The sequence below is a fragment of the Cyclopterus lumpus genome, chromosome 23 (genome assembly GCF_009769545.1).
Source record: "Cyclopterus lumpus isolate fCycLum1 chromosome 23, fCycLum1.pri, whole genome shotgun sequence".
Classification (NCBI taxonomy): domain Eukaryota; kingdom Metazoa; phylum Chordata; class Actinopteri; order Perciformes; family Cyclopteridae; genus Cyclopterus; species Cyclopterus lumpus.
Genome location: NC_046988.1, coordinates 11,416,686 through 11,433,059, shown reverse-complemented (window position 1 = coordinate 11,433,059; position 16,374 = coordinate 11,416,686). Strand labels below are relative to the sequence as shown.

Genomic DNA, 16,374 nt, shown 5'->3' with positions numbered 1-16,374 from the left:
GGTGGTTTTAATCTCAAAGATGAATTGTTTTTCTTCCATCGTGGATCTAAAATGCAAATTCCACTTTATTTGAAGATGCTTTTATCGGTAATGGGTCATGCACTCGTGCTTTGATGCTTGTGGACCGCGCGCCCCCCTTCACATCTTCATGAAGGGCCGGCTCGGCATACTGAGCAGGTACTCATTTACATACTGTATGCTTTTCCCGTGAAGCAAGGTCATCACCAATTTGAGACACACGACCTCCCCGTCCCATTGGTTCGCACCACTGTGGCCTTTAGGGCAGGAGCACTCAATGGAAAGGTTTGTTAGGATAAAACAAGCGATCGCGCCCAAAGAGGTGGTTAACGTGCGTACGCCGATATGGAAATCCGCCTTTAATCTCATTTTCCTATGGGCTGACGTGACCGCGCGGCGCTCCTCAGCCCGTCTTCCTCTCGTCGTGCGTCGTCATAACACAGTTTGCATTGTAAATATGTCGCGCCCTGACCTGTGAATAGCATCGGTGTTGTCTTCCCTTTCTAACAAGGCCTCTACCCACGCATCATGTGGAATAGAAGGGTCGAGCTGCACAAAGTGTACTCGATAACTCTGACCGCCACAAGCTGCCACATACAGTATATGTTACCTTTTATTTGAAAAAAGTTTTGTTCACAAACTACTGCTTAATTACACATCCAGCTCTCGTAGGTGAGCATTAGCATTCGCTTAGAGTCGTGTATCTGGTCCTCTAGTGATTCACTTTCCTTGGTCCTCCGTGTTTTACTTGTTTTACCCTTTATGGCCACCTCCAATATGAGTTATTGCTAGAATTCTGGATTAAAGCAGCTTTAAAGCACAATTTAGATATGCAACGTTGCACAGAGGTTTCAGAAACCTTTGCCTCTCTTGCCGTGAGATAATTCCACATTGTAAGTGATTGGGGCGCCACGAATACTTTGCATGTGTTTGTTGTTTGCACACATCAACGCTGCTGCTTTGCCTGTGTGCTGTCACACTCCTGTACAGACACACACACACACACACACACACACACACACACACACACACACACACACAAGGTTTGAGCTCCTGTCACAGCTCGACAGAAAGGTGGCGGTGTAAAAGCAACGCAGTGACACTTGAGGTGTGTGTGTGTGTGTGTGTGTGTGTGTGCGTGTGTGTGTGTGTGTGAGGGAGAGGGAGAGGGGAGGAGGGTGTAAATAGATGGAACAATGGAGGCATTATTCCAGTGTTGGTCCATCGCTGTGTTTACCGTCTGCTCTCCTCTCAGTCACTCTGGGGGCAGCAGTTATTTGGCAACCGAGATAAGACAGGCTTATGAGCTCTGCAGCTAACACCAAAAGACACACACTCACACTCACACACACTGTGCTGCACATTCTTCCACGCGCCGGATATCTCACGGTACAGTTGGACGTCATGCGTCGGCTCTCAGTGCTCCGTGTCCGCCCGGCCGGTACGCTGATTATTTAGGGTTGACTCTTTTATCGCATTGCTCGTCCACACAATTCCTCTGTTCTGCTGCTTTGGACGCACACTGGGAAGTGGCCTCTCTCGCCCTGGAAGTAATGTTTAATGTCGGCCTGTCTGAGACATGTCAAGGGTCACGAAAGTTAAATATGTAGTCTCACATGTAGTCTCCTGAGTTATTAGTGCATTAGTGCGCTCTGTGTAGTCACCGATGAGATGGGTGTTGTGTCACGACGTGACGGGGCACCCATTTTGAAAAGTCCAGTCTTTATCGTTTATTAATTTGCTTCTTCTTTTTTTTTTTGCCATTCACACGTGTGAGTGTGTGACAGATCGGCTGTGAGTGGGCTGGTGGGTGGAAAGGCTGTGTGTGTGTGTGTGTGTGTGTGTGTGTGTGTGTGTGTGTGTGTGTGTGTGTGTGTGTGTGTGTGTGTGTGTGTGCGCGTGCTCCAGCTGGATGCCTGTGCTTCTGCTGGTCACCTGATATTTGCTGGCCGCGTTCATTCAGTGTGCAGATTCCAGCTTTCATCTCCACACACGCACACACACGTAAGCAACAGCGTATACACACACTCTCTCGTGGTGATGTCATTGATTCCGAGCTCCATGGCAACAGTGAGCAGGGATGGGGGGGGGGGGACGGGGGGAGAGAAGCAAAACGGAGAGATATTCCTTCATAGTGACGGGATGGAGTAGTTATAAATAGCTCCTGATGTTTCTAGGTGTCCGAGTGGCGGCGGCGGCGGCGGGTCGGTCTTGGAGCACGTCGGCGTGGGTGTTTCACCCGGAGACGCTGTGTCTTCGTCAAGTGGCTGTTTCAGACCACTCGGAGTGACGCCGGTCGTCCGTTGGAACCTTTTGTCATAAATATGCTTGTTATTTCAGGGCTGGATCGATGTGCTGGAGCAGAAAGCGACGTGAGGCCCAATGGGCTTCAAATGGCTCCACAGCTGGAACGGCTGCCCTTATGAACCCCACGCGTTTCATAACTTTCTCAGACTTGCCTGTCCCTTTTCTGTGCTCATGTGATATAGTTTTAATTGCCCTCATGCCTGTGTTGACTTGTGAATGTGTCTTACTGTCTACATCAGTGGGTTTTTTTTCAGCCTGGGGGGCCAGGAGCGTCACAAGATCCGACTGAGGTGTGGTGAGATGATGAAAAAAAGGTTTGCTCTGACCTTTGTTACATTTCTTTTGCTTTATAAAACAAATGTTAAATAACCGCACCGTTTTAGGCCTCTATCTAGATTGATATTTTTTTTTTTTTTTAACTTTAGCAATTCAAATTGCCTTTTTCCTCTGTTGCAAAGTCGGCTGCAGAAGAAACAAACGGAAGACACCATTTAAATCGTAACAGGTCCTTGTTGTGCTTTTCAGATGTCAGGTTCTTTTAGTCAGGGGAAATCAACAAGGCCTTACGGACATAAATTGGCTCGCATGGATCCGCTGTCAAACAGGATAATGACGTGGGTCTGATTATCGGGCGACTTACAGCTCCGAGGGCCTCGTAAAGATCTTCAAAAGACACGATCGGAGAAGGAAAAGAAAAAATCACCGTAACATGAGAGGGACTTGTCTAGTCTGTCGACCACTCATAACACTACATGACATCATTCACACCCAGGGCCTGTGTACACTGTACGTTCCTCTTCACTGTGTACCTGAAATGCTTCTCTTATTTATAACAAGTTACGGGCACACTGAGTCTCTCTCTCTCTCTCTCTGAACAATGGCCCAGTTGGAGCCACCCTGTAGGCTTTGATAAGGGTATTTGGGATTAAACGGTGCATTTCCACCTTCTTAACATTCCCGCGTGCCCACTATGTCACATGAGCTCCTTTCAACTGAAACTGTGGCCGACAATAAAGTGTTACAGAAGCATAAACTCTCCGAATGCAGAGGCCGTGATGGATCAAGTGGGCTAAAGAAAAGCCGGTTCTTCGTTGCCCTTGTCCGATGAAGGGTCCCGAGGGGCCATCGGCTGAGGTGGATATCTGGCGGGGCGAAGGCCCCTTTGGCCTTCTGGACGAAAACAATAGTTTTTTAATTAATTTTACTTGATATATTTCTTTTCGTTGTATTCAATCATGTGAATTAATTGATCTACGGAGGAAAATAACTAATAGATTTCTGTATTTTTAAGCCACGCTTGGTCAAACTGGGATGTTCAGTTTTCGAAGCAGCTCCTGTTGTATTCCTGTCTGAGTCAACTGCCCCCCCCCCCCCTCCCCCAATCATCCACTTACTCAGCCTGTCCGTGGGCAGCAGGCCTTCTGCTGCTCTCACTGTGAATGAATCACTCTTTTATTCATAACACGGTGGCACACAAATTATTGTTTTGTTTGTCGTGCGGGAGCGTTTTCTCTGGACATCACCTGACCTCGACCACCTGCTCCGAGGAGGCTTTGAAGGGGAAGAGGAGCGTTTTGAGCGTCCATCTTTTAGCTCTAAACCACGGTGACTTACTGCCGTCCTGAGAGATGGAGTTGTGAATGGGAAGTGTGAGCGTGGGCTCGCAGGGCTTCAGTACTCATCGTGTGATCCTGTAAATGGTCATTTAGAGGCAGAGGAATCCGATGCCTAATTACAAAGGGGGGGAAAAAATCTTTGTGAGGCAAAGCACATAATCAATAGCAGCCTCAATTATCAGTCTCTCTCTCTCTCGAAATAATTTTTGTTCCCACTTGTTTTATGCCAGAAAAGTAGCTTTTCATTATGTATCATCACACACACACACAGTCGCGCACGCGCGGCCGCCTCATCTTTGTATCCGGAAATTGCTGTCAGGCTTGTTAAGCAGAAGCAGAGTGTGATCTAACGGGGGGAGAGAGGGGGGAGAGAGGGGGGAGGAGCCGACTCACAACAGTAAACAGTGTCGGAGTGAACCCACTTAATGGGCTTTATGTGGCGCGTGCACATTATCCAATTTAACTGTGCGTTTAATCGAACTCTGGCTGTTCTGCATCTGACTTCTCTCACCAGAGCAACAGCTTCTACTTATTCTAATTATTCTTCTCAATGCTTTCTCACTGTGGTCCAAATGTTCCTTTTTTCTTTTTCAATTCTTTTTTTTTTAAAATTGATTCTGCCTCGCTCCGACACGGTGACACAAAGGGAATCTTCCCATTTCTTCCACTTGGTTTAATAAGAAATACAATATGTTGTTGGACATCTTTCAAAGTGCTCCTGAAGAGCACCGCTTGTCGGCTGTACCTCCGCGATGAGACGTCTCCTCCGTCCTCTCAGCGCCCTCTAGCGACGACTCTGCAGCGCTGCATCCGGGTGCTTCCCAATTAGACCCGATTTCCTGTGCTGTAATATCATCACTGAGGCCAGAAGCGCTTTGGGTGTTTTTGAGACGCTGTTTGGATTCAGATGGTGTCACTTTCACACATTTGAGTTTTTCCGCCGCTGGAAGATGCTGCTGATGTCACAACATCTTGATGTTGACACAGCTCTGATTAATGTTCCTGGCATGAGTCAGCCCCACCCACACAGCTCCATCATAATCTCATAAGCAGTGTGCAGGAGATGATGTGTGCGTGTGCGTGTGTGTGTGTGTGCAAGAAACAAGACAGTATTGAAATATAAATATGTAACCGTAGCTTCCAGATGTAGATGACGCTTACCATAAATATGTATTTGTGTCCTTTTAAAACTAGACTTTATGTAATAGCAATCATTATAATGCATAATACATATTACTTTCCTAAACTGTCGTATATGAATATAATTCAATTCAATTCAATTTTCAATTCAGTTTATTTTGTATAGCCCAATATCACAAATTACAAATTTGCCTCAGAGGGCTTTACAATCTGTACACATACGACATCCCTGTCCCAGGACCTCACATCGAATCAGGAAAAACTCCCTGTGTGTGTGTGTAATATAGTACACACAAACACACAAATAGAGCAAACAACTAAGTACATCATAGTTTCAATGAGCCTTAAAATGTACTTTCTTCCTAATATGTTGATATTATAAAAAAAATAATGAATTTTGTCAAATAACTGAAATTATGAAAATGTGAATTTGAAATTAAGACGCAAATAACATTTATTTTAATAAAATCTGCACACTGGAATAATGATTTTTTCCCAAATATATATTTGGACGTATATTTGAAATATTATCCATAGATTGTTTGACGGAGGTGTTCTGTGTTCTCTTAATTGAATCCATCTTCATCCCTCAGAAGTCTGACATTGTCAAGATTACACTGGTTGCCTTCTGGTTTTATGACAACTTCCAGTCCGAGCTGTAAAATTATGGAGTCCCCGAAGCAGCTCACTTACATATGTTTTATATGCAGGAACGGGTATGGATCAGATTTAAAATCCAAACACCAAACAGGGTCGAAAACAAAAGAGGAGACCCAGCTAATGATAAACTAGCTGTTTTGAGGGCCATGTGTCTGAATCCATAATTCATATTTGAAGAGTGTCTCATCAAACTGTGAATTATGCCAGTTTAAATAGCCCTAGTTGATGGTGTGTGTCCTGTTCTGTGACTGCTGGAGCTGTAAAAACTCATTAAAACCCGTTGGTATACTTTCATGTTTTTTTGTTGTTGTTGCATTTGAAGAGGAGCCGAGTTATTCATAGAACATGTTTGCTCATCCTAAAATGCACTTGAGCGAGGGTCTGCCTGAGCACAAATTGACCCACAAACCTCCTCCCTGCGAATACAAAACAAGAAAGAAAGAAATGATGACGGATTTCCAAAACCCGGCAGCGGAAAAGCTTTTTCCCCCTCGCGGGCTCGACAACCGCCAATTAACCTGCAGTCGTGTTGCTTGGTCTCGTGTAGGAGGGAGAAAACTCAATTAGGGAGTTTGATTGAACTCAACGCGGCATTAAAAAAATCCTTTCACGGTGTGTGTGTGTGTGTGTGTGTGTGTGTGTGTGAAGCTGGCTACATCTGTCACTAGTTGTTGTACAAGCATTTTACAATAAATCAGCACATTTTCACCATGGCACATTACCCAATACACAGATTCACCAAAATGAAAACAATGTGCATCTTATACAGGCGTGTATTTCTGGTGTGGCTCTGGGGTGATCCCTTAATATTTAATCTGGTGGCATCGTCAGGTCAAAATGTCGACTAAAGATAAGGGAGCATGGTAAACCTTTAATATGCTGATGTTAGCGTTTAGTTCAAAGCACGGCCTCTCAGATCCCCTTTCCACCACATTAGCTCTGGCTCTTGAACTGGTTTCCACCAGTTCATTGGGGGAAACCATGAAGCGTTGCGTAATGCACAAAACCCAGGTAAAGAAGTAGCAAGATGGTGGATCGTTGATTTTCTGCAAGCTTTTGTAAAAAAAAATAAAAAATTCTTAAAGGGACGGTTCGACCTAAAATTATTCCTCCCACCTGTAGTGCTATTTATCAATGTCAGAGTTATCCGTCTCCTCTCGAATATAATATATAGGACTCTATGGCACTCGGCTTAACAGCAATGTTTCCAGAAATCACCATTTGTTTATTTAGGATAATCCAAAGTCTAACATCAGGAAAAAAACATGTATTTTTTATTTTGGTGTGGACTTTATCTTTTAATTACTCAAGCCACATGTTCCCACCTGTAGGTCATTTACTGAGGCCTACTGTTTAGTCAGATCAAGTCCAGGATGGGTCTCTTTACAGACATGATCTTTTCTACCTCACCTTAAAATGGCAACTGTCTTTTAATAGCTAACCTCAGTTAGAGAGCTTCAACAAGCAGCTATTAGCTAAAAAACAGGCTTTCAGGTTTGGTTTAGTTTTTTTTTCCCCCGAGGTTTCGTTTTGTTTTTCCCGGGAAGGGAGGCAGAGTAAATGAACAGATGTCCCCTTAAAAACACACAACATTGTTTTTGATGTTCCACCATTCACTTCCTGTTTGCCCCCCCACCCACTTCCTGTTTGCCCCCCCCCAACCCCCCCGCTCAGCGAGGCGCCGTGCTTTTGGACTAAAGCTTAATGGAGGATTCCCCTCGTCTAGTAAAGTAAAGTCAGTCTTGAGGAATCAATACGTCACCCTTTGATGTCGGCACGCGGGCCCGAGTCTCCCAGCGTCTCGCCACAAGAAGGGAAATGGTTTGAGTGAGCGGCTGATTGAATTGAGTGAAAGACCTCCGCCCCTCCCCCCTCCCCTCCCCCCCCGACTCTCTGCTGGCCGTGTCCCCGCCCGGGTCGCCGTGTGGACGCCGGATAAGCGCGCGCGGCGCAATTCATCGATTTTGTGCCACGGGGGTGTGTTTGTTTCACCACACCTCCCCTCCCCGCTGATGTGATCAACGCCCCGTTGTTTGCCCACATTGGGGGGCGGGGGGCTGCATATCTATCCCATTCTGGAGGCTCGTCCTTGGAACCTCATTGGAAGTCACATCACGGGGCTGCCCACAGGCGAAGGGCCCGGGGGGCGCGTGGCGCGTGTCATTAGTTGTGTTTCAGTGCGGGGGGGGGGAGGAATTGAGTTGTGCCGCGTTCCACTTTCTTTCTTTTTTTTCTTCTTCTTCTTCTTCTTCTGACACACTCCAGTAATTAGGAAGCCATAAGTGGATTAAGCCGGAGGCGGCCCGAGGCGGTGCCGCGGCCGGGAAATGTATCTTCAATCAGCGGCTGACGGCTCGAGCCGCGCTGACGCAGCGAGAGGACCGAGATCAATGGCAGAGGAACGAACTATGGTGCGCGTGACGCTGGCGGAGGAGGAAGGTGTGCGCGTGTACTTGGTTGACACAGCAGAAGTCGACTTCTGACATGATGGCATGAGCTTCTTGCAGGGGTCTTTTGAGTTTGTGTAAGCTGTATATATATTTTTGTATCTGATCTACTCCTGCTTATTAATTGTGTGCGTGTGTGTGTGTGTGTGCGCGTGTGTGTGTGTGTGCGTGCGTGTGTGTGTGTGTCTTCCACCAGCAGATGGCAGCATGGCTACTTCACGTTTTCTTGCTGTATCATGGGAAACACGCCAGAAACTTCATCCTGTTGATCTTTCGACTCATTTATTTTTGAGGATTCTATTTCTAAGCTTTGAGCTAGAAAGGGAACGAATTTGTCAGATAGATATACATCATTATCTTGACTGTTGTTGTCTTAGACACCCCAAACAGGTTGGGCAATTGGGGTAAATCAATCAATCGAACAAAAATCATATATTCAGGATAAACATCTTGTTTTCAAAGCCGGTAGCCATTAATATTGTGATATTGATTCATATCATTAAAACAACTCAATTAATCACTTAACTCACTTAATTTAGCACCATAAATCTTTAAGATACAAGATGCACGATCTGTAGAGGTCACGTCTTCAGGTTAAAGTGTGTGTGTGTGTGTGTGTGTTTATTTGGCTGCCGGCCGGCCCGTCGACAATGTTTTTCATGCTTCAGCGGAGCGTGAGCAAGACACGCATTCTCCTCATTGGAGGAGCTCGCTCACACGTTCACCCTCTAACTGCCACACACACACACACACACACACACACACACACACACACACACACACACACACACACACACACACACACACACCATTGCACAGCGAGACCCGTTTGCTGCTCCTCACACACTTTGTAGTTTGGGCTGTTGCTTGATTTTATAACCATCCTCAGGCTGTAATGACTGTGATGAGTGCGAGCAACTTGTGTAAACAACATGGACTCTCACTGCCAACTAACGGGGTGGTTGCCAGTTCGAATCCCAAGACTGAAGAATTAGGGATGAATGATATATATATATATATATATATATATAACTATATATCTCCTCACCACCCGGACCCTTTTTCTTAAAAGAGCGGCCCTTGGGATCTCCCAGCTCAGTGCGAACCACAGTCACTGGCAGGTGATCCCAGTGAAGACCAGTAATGGGTTTCTCACGGGGACAAACAGTTCTCAAAAATTGGGGTGAGCAGGTTGGAGGATGGAAGACAAAATGGCCGCGGCGTCACTTCGCTAACTTTCGGAGTCTCCGAGACCATTTAACCGTCCCTATTGGTGCCACACTGCTCCGAAGCCAGATGGGGTCGCGGCTCTGAAACTGATTCTTTATACGACTCTGGATAATCTCTGTGGATTATATGACTCAGCGAGATGAGCCGTCGGCTTCTCCCGGAGAGGCGAGAAAAGGTGCAGGGGCTTAAAATACAGTTTCAGATGATAGCACACACGCTATTTAGTGCATTGTGTACACGATGTTCGTGTCATATTGGAATTAGACAACATCATAATTGCCAGATGAACCCTTAAAATGAAACCTTTCCTCCCATATGACGGGCCGCTGGGGTGTTTATTGATCGACCCACAGCCCAGTGGGGGGGGGGCTGGTGCAGGTGTTTGGGCAAGTTCACAGTCAGTCCGTAATTCACGTGGACCCACAGTGGTTCAGAACCCACTTGAAAGGAGAAGACAAAAACTTGCCACCTGATTTCTTTTTTCTATTCTTTCAAAAGCCCCAAGACACACACACACACACACACACACGTCTCTGTCCTAATTGTATGATTCTGCAGGTTGGGCTGTGCCGATTGGCTCGCCTAACGATAGCAAAGTTGCAATTTGCAAACGATCACTCGCCGTCGGTCATGCGAGGAAAGAGCCAAATTGCATTCCTTCAACACTACACATTTAATTACAGAGATTACATTGTTTTAAAAGTTGTGAAATAGGTCAGATTTGCCCCGGTTGTGCCTATTTTCAGGAATGTCTCAGGGGAGTCGTCCCTCGACCGAGCCTGAAGTAGAAGGAGTTTTCCAGTTTAGTTTGAGCGTGTGAAATAAGTCATGTTAACACGAAACCCAAGTTGCTTATTGAATGTGTTCATTTTGAAAAGCATCTGAAACTGCGCCGTCACAAGAACAGTATAGGTATAATAATATAATGTTTTCTGTTATTAGATTGTCATCAATCGGCCAAAGAAAATAGACACATATCAACAGAAATCCAATATTGTGCATAACTTATTGTAATTATCTTCACATCTGATGCATATTATGAATATGGCAATGAACTAACTACATGTTTTTAATATGTGTAGTACATTTAAAGCTGTATTAATTTATTGTTCACCACTTGGGGGCAGCAGAACAAGCTGTAAACACAACAACAAAAACGATATGAATCGTTAAAAACAAATACCGTAACCAAATAATAATTTACTTACTCTCAGTTTGTTGCTCCAGCTTCCCCGCAACCCTGAATAGGATAAGCAGTTCGGATAATGTAATGTTGACTTTACTAATCATACCATTATAAACTCGTCATTCGTTCCAACCCCGTCTTCTCGACTCTGTCGACACAATAGATTTATCAACATAATGATAGTCGTCGGGTTAATTCTATGTAACACCGTGTTGTTTCGTGTGATTTCCAACCTTTATATCACAGGAAGATTTGAGGAACAAGTGTCATAAAATGTATAGAAAACTAAATGAATTACTAGAAATCTCAATATACAAACACACATATCTATATAGTAACACAGCCCGTCTTCTACCTGATGAATGACCAGCCTAAAAAATAAACCAAAATACCCCAAACATGACAAAAGGATTATGTATTCAGGTTAATGAACGAAGAGGAAGGGCATTGTGCTCGGAGCATCTCCGGTCAATTCAATCATCTGTATGTGTGACATGAGTTCGATCCCCATGCAACATCAAACCGTGTCACAAGACTGCGAAAAGCAATAATTCTCCCTTTGCATCCTGTACCTTTAAAGCCAGAGGCCTAAACCCTTAAAGGGGGCACTTAGATGCCCAAGCGACGTCCGCAGGTAGAGACATTAATCCACTTTGCCACCTGAGAATCAATTCAAACATCAACACATTGTTATCCTCTGCAGATTTAAAAGAAGGTCATGCTTTCATCTATAGTCGGACTCTCATAGCTTCACTCCTATATCTAGTCCATAAAGAATTCAGCAGTTTGAGGGGTTTAGTTGATCCCCTTTATCCCACGTTGTATCATCTCTTCACTGCCGACCAGGTGGAGCGAAGAGTCAAGGGTCCAGGGTTTTTTAGGAACTCTAAAAAAAAAACATTAGGAGATTCTCAAAATGTTGTCTATATTTCCTGGAAACGCCGAGGATTCCTGGTGTGACTGTGTAGCTCGAACAGATGAAGCATGTCAGCCCATTTCCCCTGAAACCCAACCGGGCGGTACGGAAGTTGAAATGCAATGTAGCGGAGGCCCCACAGAGGCTGCCTGTCCTCCCCGTAATGGTTTAGGTTTGTCACTTTAATTATAACGTGGAAGCAGAAGAGGCACCAGACACTGCCAAGGAACTTTCTGTGACGACTCGCTCTCAAATCAGCCTTTAGCTTTCTTATCCTTCCTGGTAAATAAAATAAATTTTAAAAAGCTCACGCGTTGTTTGTTTTTTCTCGACGTCTTTGTTGCAGTTTCTCCCCGTAAATGGCAGAAGTGTCGAGTTTCTCCATCAAATAGAACTAAACGCGTATTGACTTTGGTTTTTGGCTTCCGAACAAGAGCTTTTCAGTTTTGTCTTCACACAATAGACTCGTCACAGCAGGCACTTGGCTTCGGAGAAGGCCGCGTTTAGTGCGAAAGCTCGTCAGCGAGCCAACAACAGAAAGGCATCTGAACGAGTAAAACCTTGATAGAGCCGTTGGGGAGGTTATTAATCGTACCTGTGATCTTGCTGCTATGATGAGAAATGTGTGCAGATTACCTCTAACAACTCACTGTATTATTAGGGGTCCTGTTTCTGTTTTTATTCAAAATAATAGTCATTTTACATCCAGCCTTTAACATTTACGGGTCATAGTCTCTCCTCGTGCAGCTTGCTCGTTGAAAGGAATTTACCAGCATGAACGTATTGGAAGAGGCGCATTGTTCCACTAGGGGAAAGAAGTAATTATCTTTAAGTGTAAAAAGGAAATTATTTTTATATTGAAAACCAGAAAAATAGTCTCACTTTTAATAACAAATTCATTCGATATAAAAATAACATTCTGGGCTAAATAATTGTCAATGTCTAAACTTTTAAATTGAACTTAAGTCTTTCATTTATTCATTAGAGAAACCTAATTTTTGTTCGAGTGACATTTTCTCTAGAATTAGTATCGCATGATTGAATTTTTTTCAAACCTCTTGTGCCTTTTTTCCAAATGCAAAAATGTCAGAACCTATGAATGATTTATTATCAATAGTGTTATGAGGAGATATTGCTATTTTAGCAGATGGTCGAGCTGTTGCAGAATGAAGCTTACTTTTCAACGGTGTCCCCAGAGCAACCCCCCCCCCCCCCCCCCCCCCCCCCCCCCCAGCACACACACACACACACCCTCTGCTGACGGGTGTGTGACTGTTATGAACGCACACACCAAACGGTAAAAGCATCAATAGGTAATTAATTAGCAAGCTCCCGTGTTATCGGCCCACACAGAGACCGGAAGCCGTCAAGTCAAGGGGAGAGAAATCTGTCATCCTCACCCCTCCTCTGTGGTTCAGGAAGATGCATAATTATCTACACACACACACACACACACACACACACACACACACAGGGGACACAAACATTCCGATGTGTGTGTGCGTGTGTGTGTGTGTGTGTTTGTTTGCAGTTCTCTTGAGTTGGCTATATCTCATCTCCAATTCACCTTGTCTGTACTTTCACCCTGTGTTCCCTCTTGGGAAAAAAAAAAAAAAAAAAAAGTAGAGAGAAAAGCTGAACCGACGCTCTCTCTCTCGCCGTGTCTTGCAAACAAAACCTCGTTCAGGCTTTTATGAGGCCCCTGCGCGACCTCGCCACCTTTTGAAACACGGAAAGATTGACAGGAAGTCTCTGGATGTTTTTTTGCCATTTTATATTTTCTTCTTTGATCCCCGTGACACGGAGGTACAGAACAGATAGAGAAAGAACGACAAAAGGAGGAGATAAAGACAGCAGCCTTCTTCCTGTCCATTGCAACAAGCGCACACATCGGCTCACAGACATGCACTTGCGCACTCATTCATATGCACTTTCACATTATTTCATGACTCATCTTTTATGCATGGCCCTGTTGCCGCATTTGCTATCGCTCTCTGAGTTAGATAAGAGCAGGATGGCACTCAAGCGAAGATTGGAAAGATGTTCCCCGTTGTGGCGGCACCCGAAAGAGGATTTCGAAGTGGAATGCGCACCATTTGCAGCCTGGCCGTGAGCTTGGTGTCTTGTGACAGCACCTTTTTACGATCGGCGCTGCCTTGGCTGAATTGGTTTGCAGGCATCGATCAACTGAGAAAGGGTTAGAAAAGATGGCCAATGTGTATAAATTAAATAACAGGGATAATCGCACGTCAATACAGTGTGTGAACACTGGTGTTAAAAGGAATAGCGAGGTTTGTGCAGCCGTTTCCCCTTGCTTCCAATGCTTCATGCTACGCTAAGCTAAGCTAATCATCTCTGGGCTCCCGCTCCATAGTGCACAGACGCGTAATTATGAATCCCGCTCTTTTCTCTTTTTTTCTTGGTAAGCCCCGCCCTGCGGAGCTAGTAGAAGCAAAACCATTGGTCATGGTTAGGCATTGACAAATCAGCTCACCGGCACCTCCTCGCCTGGCCAATCATATGCTTCTTGACTTCAACGCAGGGCGGGTATTTCCAAGAAAAGCAGTGGGATTCATGGGTATTCATTGTCGCATCCAACTGGCAGGAACTTAACACTTAAATTTCTCAAAATTGATTAAAGAATACCATTTTCGATTCTATCTTATGATAATATTGTAATTGCTGGGAAAGCACAGGAAAGTTGCAAACAGGAAGTGGCAAGTAAGCAAAGCATTTGTCCTCCAAAAAGTGTAACACCAATTTTCTATCTCAGGCAAAGCGGGACCTGGAATGTCCAAATTACCTCCGGTATCTCGCCACTTCAAACAATCCCCAGTCTTATCTTATGTTGCGCACGCTGATAAGCACCTGGCATATGAAGTAGAAATGTAAAGAGGCGACAGAAAATAAGCGCCGTGGGAGGGAGAGACGGGGGGAAAGTGCAGGGAGGGGTCGAGCGAAACCCGAGCGGAGGACGCAGCGGTACAAAAAAAATACTGCGGGAGGCTCAAGTGAGAAGCAGGTGAAAGGACAAACAAAGACCTTCAACATTTCCTCAATAATGAATTGCTGCTTTTTGCTGTCGCACTTTTCTGAGCCTTCGCCGCCAGAGTGACACCCACTCAGGATGCCGTTAGCCTGGAAAGGCCTTGTTCCTGATGCTTGACTAGAGAGCAGCAAAGTGCATTTCGTTGCTTCCAGAGCCGGCATTAGTGACAGGCGAGACAAATCATGTGCCTGACGGAAAAGGGAAAACAATTGTGCCTGCAGTCAGCGACGGGTGCAGCGGAGCGGAGACGTCCTCATGGCGCCTTTTGTGTTGTCATGGCCCGGCCCCCTCTTGAGGGGGAAACTTGACCCACTACAGTTCACCGATTAACTTTGTCGACGCTAAGTTGGTTTGTTTAATATAAATGTAGGTGGGCATGTTGAATACAGAAGCACACACGCCTGAGCTCATGATCGCTACAATCCCAAGGCTGTCAACTTTGGCTCATTATTCCTCAAAAAATATATATTTCCCATCAAATATGTCAAGGCGAACGCACCTTTAATGTATGTTTCGACAAAACTGCTCGGTTCAGTTTGAGTTCCAAATTACTCCTATGAGTGCATCACAAAATAGTCGGAGATTTAAACTCCTAAAATGTTGTACATTAATGGATCATGCTGTAAAAATATTCTATATGTTTGTCGTTGTCAACAAATCCCCTGAAAATACTTTTGTTAGCAGTTAGTCCATCTTAATACCTTTTGACTCGTATTCAAGACCAAAATGGGTCAAATAATTTCCTTACTGACGGTAATTATTTCCAGCAGTGGATTAAAAAGAGAATTGGTGCTCTGGTGAATATTTACAGGATGGTTTGGATTGATTAAAAATAAAATACAGTGCCCGTGTTCATCCTGATCATAATATCGTGTTAAACAGTACAACAACTGCCGTTTTCTCAAACATTTTTGGACAACAATGCCGCTCTACGGCACAGAAGAAGCAGGAATGAGATATATATCCGTTTTTTTTGGCTCCACAGACAATACCACAAGACGTATCCTTTAAGCTCTGGACCCAAAGTGAGTAAAGTCATACATCATGAAAAGTTCTGTTATACATTAAATAAAGTCAATGAAATGGTAATATATTGCTATTATTAATGCATGCATCTGATCTCATTATTATGAATATTTCATGTTAACTCTTGATACGGTTAGCACGTTGGCATAACATTTGCAATTGCCGTGCAAATATGTGAAGAAAGTGAGGCTCTGCTGGGCTATAGCTGTTAAAAACACAATTTATTAGGAGGCTGAAAACATCCAAGACCAAAAAAATTATAACTCGCTCTGTGCAGCGGTAATGTCTGTTTGCAATAATGACGCATTACCATGGGGCATTTTTTCGTCTCAAGTGCAACTTCACAGTACATCATAATAATCTTTTTGATCTTTGCCTAATATACCCACTTAACCCCCTACCTACAGTCAGAGGGAGAAACGCAAAGAGGCGTTTCCTGCACTTCAAAACCGTCTCTCTCTGCTTCAATACTTAATTTCAGCTTCTTATGCGCTAGGCAAGAACTTCAGAGCCCATCTAGAAAGGAGGCTTTGAGAGCTTGTTTTGGCTGCGGTCCTAGTTATAAATTTCTCATTGGTATTCTTGCTTTACAGTCTAAAGTAAAAAGTAAAAGCCATTCCCCACAGAGAGTCTGATTCTGTCCCTAAACGCCCCCCGACAAACTGTTCACCTCTATTACCCACAGTCATTTATTCCGACTCCCTTTTAACTCACCAGTTTGGCCATGCGAGTAGTCCCTCAGGGCGCGATTGTTGGACCCCACCAGTTTCCTGTCTGTG

General features: G+C 44.6%; 1 long non-coding RNA gene across 1 annotated transcript; it reads left to right on the top strand.

Moving 5' to 3' along the window:
* The first annotated feature begins 7,693 nt into the window (after window positions 1-7,693).
* Window positions 7,694-8,708, top strand: LOC117726354. Its single transcript, XR_004608990.1, has 2 exons — window positions 7,694-8,180; window positions 8,385-8,708. It is a non-coding gene; the product is annotated as an uncharacterized LOC117726354 (long non-coding RNA).
* The last annotated feature ends 7,666 nt before the right edge of the window (window positions 8,709-16,374 follow it).